Raw genomic sequence first — 7,956 nt, 5'->3', positions numbered from 1 at the left:
ACTTTTGGAAAACACCTAAGGATGGGGACGGTTGCCAGGGGAGCCAAACATGTGATTAGAGGGTTGGAACTTTCAGTCCCACCCTCTTGACCTCCAGGGAGTGGAGGGTGGCTACAATCACCAACGGCCAATGATTTAACCAATGGTGCCTGTGCAATGAAGCCTCCATTAAAACCCCAAAAGGACAGGGTTCAGAGAGCCTCCAAGTTGGTGAACACATCCAAGTACCTGGAAGGTGATGCACCCCAACTCCATAGGGACAGAAGCTCCCAGGCTCAGGACCCTCCCAGACCTCACCCCATGTACGTCTTCATTTGGCTGTTACCTTTAGTATCCTTTGTAATAAATCTGTAATCTAGTGAATAAACTGATTTCCTGAGTTCTGTGAGCCTTTCCTGCAGATTAATCGACCAAGGAGGGGGGTCATGGGAACCTTTAATGTATAGATAGTCAGAGGAACAAGTATCAACTTGGACCTAAGATTGGCATTGGAAGTGGAGGCAGACTTGTGGGACTGAGCCCCGCTTAACCTGTGAAATCTGATGCTATCTCCAGGTAGACAGTGTCAGAATCGAGTTAAATTTATGGGACACCTGGCTAATGTCCCCAGAAAATTGATGTGTAAAAAGAACGAAACACACACATTGGAATTAGTGTCTGAATTGTACCAAGTATATAGGCTATTGGGAGGTGGGTGTGAGAGAATGAAAGAGGCACTTTGGATGTGGCAACCAGTAAGGTTTGGTAAGACTGGAAGGAGAGTGGGTGGTGGGAGTAGTTGGAGATAAGCATAACTAATTATTGTTATACAATTATAATTATATGGCCAACGTCTTGCTCACTTACTCCATGTAGGGCACTGAGCTAAGTCTGTTAAATGCCTTATCTCATTCAATCCTCACCAGGGCCCTGTGAGGTAGGAACATCATTATCCCAGTTTTGCAAAGGAGTGAACTGAAATCCAGAGATTGTGATGTACTGGTCAAGGTCAGTCAGCTCTGTAGCTAGGCAAAGGCCAGGTGATAAAAGTTCTTATATTCCAAGCCAGACTTGGAGTTTACCTCTGAAAGCAATGGGGAGACGTGGAAGTATTTCAACTAAAAGAGTGGCATGCTCAGACCTGTATTTTATAAAGATAGACTTAGAGGTGGGGATGGAGGAGGAAAGGGGGAGCCAGGGGGCAGAGGAAAGCAAATCAGGACCAATTAGAAAGCCTTAGCCGATATCTGGAGGTAAATGATGAGGCAGAAACTGGGCAGCTGGTGAGAAGGGAATAGCTTTGAAAGATGTAAACAAACTATAGTGGACAATCATCAGCAATTCAAGAGTTAAAGCAATGTTCTCAAGCAGATATTAATGACATTTTATTATTTTATATTTCCCAAAGGATGATGGGAATCTGCACAATTATACAGGATTCTCACCATGGTAAATATTTACTTGGCAATTTGGAAAATCTGATTAGTGATTAATAGAGTTGTTTTAAACTCATGGGCCATGGTCATTAAGAAAAAGAAAATTGCCTCTCTTGTTGCATTATATTTTAATTCCAGGCAGGAAGACTTACTTAGCAGCCTTTGTCACAGAGCTTATAAACAACAGTTTTAAAAAGTGAGACGACATAAACACGGTATCATCCTGACACTGCATGAGTCAGCCTCTACAAAACAGGACAAATTTCCTCAGCCCCAGACCAGTAGTCTGTTTATAAGGAGTGAAGGCTTATTCCCTAACACCAACTCTTAACTCATGCCCTTGAGAGGAAAAATAAAGTTACAGATCTCTAAGGGAACTGCAAATAAAAAAAAAAAAAATCACTTGGTTAGCAGCCCCAGAAACAGATTCCCTTAATTTCTCTCTCATATCTTCATGAAAACTGGTCAAGGTCAAATTTGCACTAGTCATGGTTTTCCCCCTAGGAGAAAAGTAAAAGCAGTAGCTACTTATGATTTTCCAGAAAAAGCCAGACAAGAGAACTACCAGAACTCGAGTCCAGTTTACCTGGTTTCAGGGGACCTTTCCCCATAATAATACGAGCGCCCTGGGGATTCAGGGCATGAAATAGCATGATTCAGAATTTTTCAGAAAGGCCAATGGGAGGTTAAGTTCCTGCTAAGTCCTGTATTTTACATCTTAAAAATTGTAATCTGTAAATAGTTTGTTGTTTGTGTTGAATTTTCATAAATCATGCTCAAAAAAGCCTTCATATTTAGAAGGCTGGATAACTTTTTGAGAAATGCAAATTAAACCTCAGAATGGAAAAAGTGATCAAAGTTGATATAGATTATCTTGGCATAATCCCTAAATCTTAAAAGAGGTGAGAAGCCATGAAATGATAATATATACAAGAAGGACATCATGTAAAGTTTTCTGAGCAATTTGTTTTTTTTTTTAGATATAACATATACACCAAAATGTGCACAGACTTTAAGTGTATAAGCTGTTGTATTTTTACAGTGATCCCATCCATGGAAACAGTGACCAATTCAAGAATCAGAACCTGGTCATCACTTCAATCACTACTTCCCCTTGAACAATGAAGTTACGGACAATGTTTGTATCCTCTCAAAATTCATTGGTTGAAGCCCTAACCTTTAATGTGATGGTATTTGGAGATGGGGTTTAGGGAGATATTTAGGGTTAGATGAGACCATGAGGGTGGGGCCCCCATGATGGGATTAGTTCCCTTACAAGAAGATATACCAGAGACCTTGATCTCCCCCCACAGATGCACAAAACAGAAGTCATGTGGGCAGACAGCAAAATGGTAGCCACCTACAAGTCAAGAGGAGAGGCCTCAAGATGAAACCTGTCTTTCTGATACCTGGATCTTCGACTTCCCAGCCTCCACAACAGAATAAATTACTGCTGTTTAAGCCACCCAATTTACAGTATTTTGTTATGGCAGCCCAAGCAGACTGAGACCAATTGTAACCACTGTTCTGACTTCTAGCAGCATAAATTATTCTTCCTTGGTTTTGAATTTTATATATCTAGAATTACACTGTATGCATTCTTCATGTTTAGCTTTTTTACCTTGGTATAATGAGAAATTCATCCATATTTCCCAGAATAAGGAAATGCTTTTGGTATTTTTAGTTTACTGAAAGGTTTCCTTTTGTTTCTTTTTTTTTTTTTTTTTTAACTCTGAACGGTGTTGAATTTTCTCAAATATTTTTCTGCATCAAGAGGAGAGATAATGTGATTTCCCCACACACATCATTTTCCTGCTAATATGGAGAATTGCTTCATTAGTTGATTTTCAAATATTAGCTTACTCTTATATTGGTGGAGAAAGATCAGTTTAGCCAAGATGTATTATCATATATATATATCAAATATATAGCATATATATATATGATATATAGATATGTATATGATATACATATTGATGGATTCACTGTGCCCAAATTTTGGTGAGAATATTTGCATCTACGTCCATGAGAAAGATTGCTGTGCAATGTCATTATCAAGTTTTGAATTCCAGGTTATATTGGCCTCAAAAACAATAGGGAAGTGTTCCCTTTGTTTCTATTCCTTGAAATAATTTTTTAAGATTGGTGTTATTTTTTTTTCCTTAAATATTTGGAAATATTCATTGGTGAAGTTATATGAGAATGTTTTTTGGGTTTTGTAACAACAAAAACAAGTTTTTGTTTTTTGCGTGTGGAAGGTATTTAACAATGGGTTCAATTTCTTTGCTAAATATTAGGCTAGAGATTTTTGTTCCCATTACTTTCAGTTTGAGTAGTTTTTTCTTAAGTAATTTATTTATTTCATCCCAATTGTCAAACTTATTGGCAAAAAGTTGTTTCTAACATCCTCTTATCACTTTAATGCATGTAGGGGATATGTACTGATGTTCATTCTTTCTGTTGGTTATTTGTGTTTCCTCTCCCTTGCTGCCTTTCTTCTTTTCTTCCTTCCATCCTTCTTCTTCCTTTCTTCCTTTTGTCATTGATCACTCCTTCTAGGTTTTTATCAATGTTAAGTTTTTAAAAAGAATCAACTTTTGTCTTTGTACTCTTTTGTATTTTATTAATATCTACTGTTGACTTTATTATTTTCCTTCTCTTTTATTTAATTTAGTTTTCCTGGGGTTTTTTTTTTTTTTATGTCTTCATTCATGTCTTTTCTTCACTCATGGCTTCTTTCTCTTTTAATATATGTATGTAAAATTAAAAATTTGCTTCTGAGCCCTACTTTAGCTGAATCTCATAAGTTGCTAAGTGTTGTATCTTTGCAGTAATTCCATTCAAAATATTTTCTAATTTCAGTTGTAATTTCTTCTTTGACCCACAAATTACTTAGGAGAGCATTGTCTAATTTCTAAAAGGTTGGAGATGCTCAAGGTATGTTGTTATTATTTATTTCTAGCTTAATTCCACTGGGGATTGGACATCATACTCTGAACATTATTAATCCTTTGAGTTCATTAAAGCTTCCTTCACAGTCCAGCATATGATAATTTCAGTGAATTTTTTAACTCATTTTTCTCTCTGTGCTTCATTTTGGGTATTTTCTACTAACTGGTCTCCCTAGTCACTGCTCTGTCTTCTGTTATGTTCAATTTGCAGTTAAAATCACCAATTGAGAGACTGTTATTTTTCTATTCAATAATGTCCACTTGATTTTCTATATATGTTCCAATTACATGTTAAAATTGTACATTATTACTATTTTCCCTCTTTTCCTCTATTTTCTGGAACATTCTAATCAAATTTATTTTAAAGAGCTTGTCCGCCAACGCCAGTATCTGGACTACTTGCTGGTTTACCCTCTAGTGTCTATTTTGTGTCTTAGGGTTTGGTCCTATATCCTATCTCTTCACATGTTTAGTAATTTTTTATTGAATGCCACATATTTGGGTAAAAAATCTGTAGATGCTTCAAATTATTTTATCTACCATAAGAGAGGTTTCCCCTTTCCTTTGCTAAATAGTTAGGAGACGATTGTGTTAATCTAATCACAAACTGCTCTGGGCCAACACTGAGGTGCAGTTGTGTTAAGGTTTGGTCAACTCCTTTTTTGTACCTGTTCCTAGGGCATGGCCCCTCAGGGCTTTCAATTGAGATCTTTGTAAATCTTTGTCTCCTCAGCAATAAAAAACTGCAGGAATTTCTGCTCTAATTTCTGGGGGGTTTCAGTTTAGCTCTTCAGCCTTCCATCTCACACAGCATCACAGTTTGACAATTGTCTTGAGGAGGAGACCAGCTGTGTGTAAAGTCCCTCAAATTTCCAATTTTATCACTCCAATTCTGAATAAATGACAAAAGCTCCGCTGGTTTCTCTGTCTACAGGAATGGTCCTCTTTCAGAGGTCAAGCCTAGATCCTTAGATTATAGCTGTACCAGATCTGCAAGTGCCTCCAGGAAAAAAGAAGTTAGAGCTTCGCATCTGTGTCAGCTCACCACTCCTAAGGGGGTTTTCAGTTCTCATCCCTTGCTTTCAGGTTTCCTGTCCCTTGTAAGTATTTGTTTTCTAAGTAGCAGGAGGCTGTGGAAAATTCCACTCAGCTTTTCCGAGACTTGGGCTTAGTTCTTTAGTCTCCTATTCTATGTAGATTTGTCGTTCAGTACAGGTATTAAAGAGGAAATTGGCCATCTGTTTGAGGACTTTCATATCTCTAAACCTGTCACTCAAACCTTTCATGACTGCTCCAATCTCTAGTGCTTATTTTATACCCCAGAAGTAGTCCACAACCAGGCTGAGTCCAGGCTTTCTCTGTCATCCTCATAGTTCTGTGGTTCTCTGACACATAAATTGTTATTTTATCTGACTTGCCGGGTTGGTTTCAGCAGGAACATTGGTCTGCTATGAAATTCTCTATCTTACCCCAAAGCAGAAGTCCTGACTTGGCTTTTTATATAAATTAAATAAGTGTCATTCCTCATTTTTTTACTTCTACATGGAAGTTACGTTCAGATCTTCTGAATGTATACCCAATAGCTTTACTTGGGGTTTCTCAGCATATAAATGAAAACTGACAAAATAATTTTATTTCAAAGGAAAGGAAAATCCATACATCATAATTTATTTCATCTTTTCCAAAAGTTGCTGGGTGTTTTTAATCTACAATCACTGATAAGAGAAACCATCAAAACCAGTTTTTCTGTAAATGTTAGCTTTTAGATAACATCTAGACTTATGATTTCTGAATAAGAATTTCTTTACTAATAAGTTTTATAGCAGAGTGTTTTCTAATTATTCATTTAAGGATTGGAAAAATCAAGCTCTTCACTCGTGTCTTTTTTGTCCCCTGTCCCCCCTTCAGTGACACTGTTTGCAGATTAACTCCACTCTTGCCCCACACCTCGACTTCAAGCATCCAAACATGACCTTCTCCCTCAGTGTTGTTCACCAAGAGATTTGACACTTCTGAGTTTCATAATATAATTTTAGTTGGGAAACATGTCTGTAGAGGGATTTGAGACTTTTTAAATATAAAGGCATTTGATATCAGCATTTGTCTGGTATAACGAGATTGAGAAGTTCTGACACCTCTTTCCTTTGGTAGAACAATAACAATGGTAATATTAGTGTAGAGTTTTTTTGCTTACAAAGTAGCTTTACATAATCTCACATTTACATCTCAAAAATCATATAACCAAGTTATTATTATCTCCATTGGAGAGATTTATTGATTTCCCCAAAGTAAAGTGGCTAGAAGTAAACTGAACTGGGGCTCAGATTCAGGTCTTTTTATAAATTCCATGCTGTTTCCTTTTACTTCATTGCTTTAGTGAGGATAACTAGCATAGCAAGTATTGTGCTAGAAACTGGGAAAATGTAATCATAGCAGGTCCTGCCCTTATGTCTACGTAGTCCATGAGAAGACACAGGCTAATGACACACAATTTTCAGACAGTGTAATAAATATCATACTATGCAGATGATGATATGGGAACATAGAGACTTAATATTTAAATTAAAAACAATGGATTGATCTCAGGTGGCCTCGGCCTGCAGTGGCTTGAAGCAAGGTTTTGGTTCCTGGCCAGAGATAGAAGTCGGACTACAGCAGTGAGAGCGCTGAATCCTAGCACTAGACCAGTGACCAGTGACAAGGCCTTGACCTGTCAGCTGTGTAGAACTGAATTTCCACAGAGAGATGGAAAGTAGTGAAACAAGTAAAGTGTTTATTAGGAGGAAAAAAGGTACGTGTGGATAGACACGTGGGCAGGCTCAGACAGTGTGCCCTCATGGTAGTTTGAATCACTTATATGGGGCATTTTTTCTGGGTTTCCTTTGGCCAGTCTCTTGCTTTGCCTGGTTCTGAGTCTGTATTTGGTTTATCTCAGGGTCCTCCCATGTGTGCATGTGCATCTCTTAGCCAAGGTGGATTCCAGCGAAGAGGCCAATGGGTAGGTTGACATCACCTACTATGGGATGGCGACCCCTCCCTTTCTGGCCTTCAAGGAGCCTTTCTGTGCATGTGCAGTCAGAAAGGTCTCCTTGACCTTGAAAATGAGAAATATGTGGTCTCTTATCTGGGCAGGGCTTAGCTCCTCCTCCTCTTCATCTTGGAGTATTTGTCCACAGGGGACAAACTCCAGCTGTTCAGCCTGGGGCCCATCTATCTCCTGCTTCAAGATTAGTAAAGGTTTATCTGAGGAATGACACATGCTGAGTTTTCAAGGTGCAAGGGTTGGGCTAAGAATAAAGGAAGAACATTTTCCAGAGGCAAAAGTAAATGGAAAGACACATGCTCTAATGTTCTAAGTACAATATTCCACCTGGGGAATGGTTCAGAGGCAGTGATTAACTTATACTCTATTAAAGATTCTTAGAGCTAGAACTGTTCCCCAGACTCTGCCCAGCCAGTCTACTTGTTAGTAGCCACATAGCATCTTAATGATACCAGCCAAGTGGGCATTAGTCCATTAAAAAAAAAAAAAAAAAAAACCTTTATACTCTTTCTAATAATAGTTTCCATTTGCTAATAACACTTCTTTT

Source organism: Balaenoptera acutorostrata, chromosome 6, assembly GCF_949987535.1.
Source record: "Balaenoptera acutorostrata chromosome 6, mBalAcu1.1, whole genome shotgun sequence".
Classification (NCBI taxonomy): Eukaryota; Metazoa; Chordata; class Mammalia; order Artiodactyla; family Balaenopteridae; genus Balaenoptera; species Balaenoptera acutorostrata.
The sequence above is the reverse complement of the archived record's forward strand: the minus strand, read 5'-3'. Positions refer to the sequence as shown.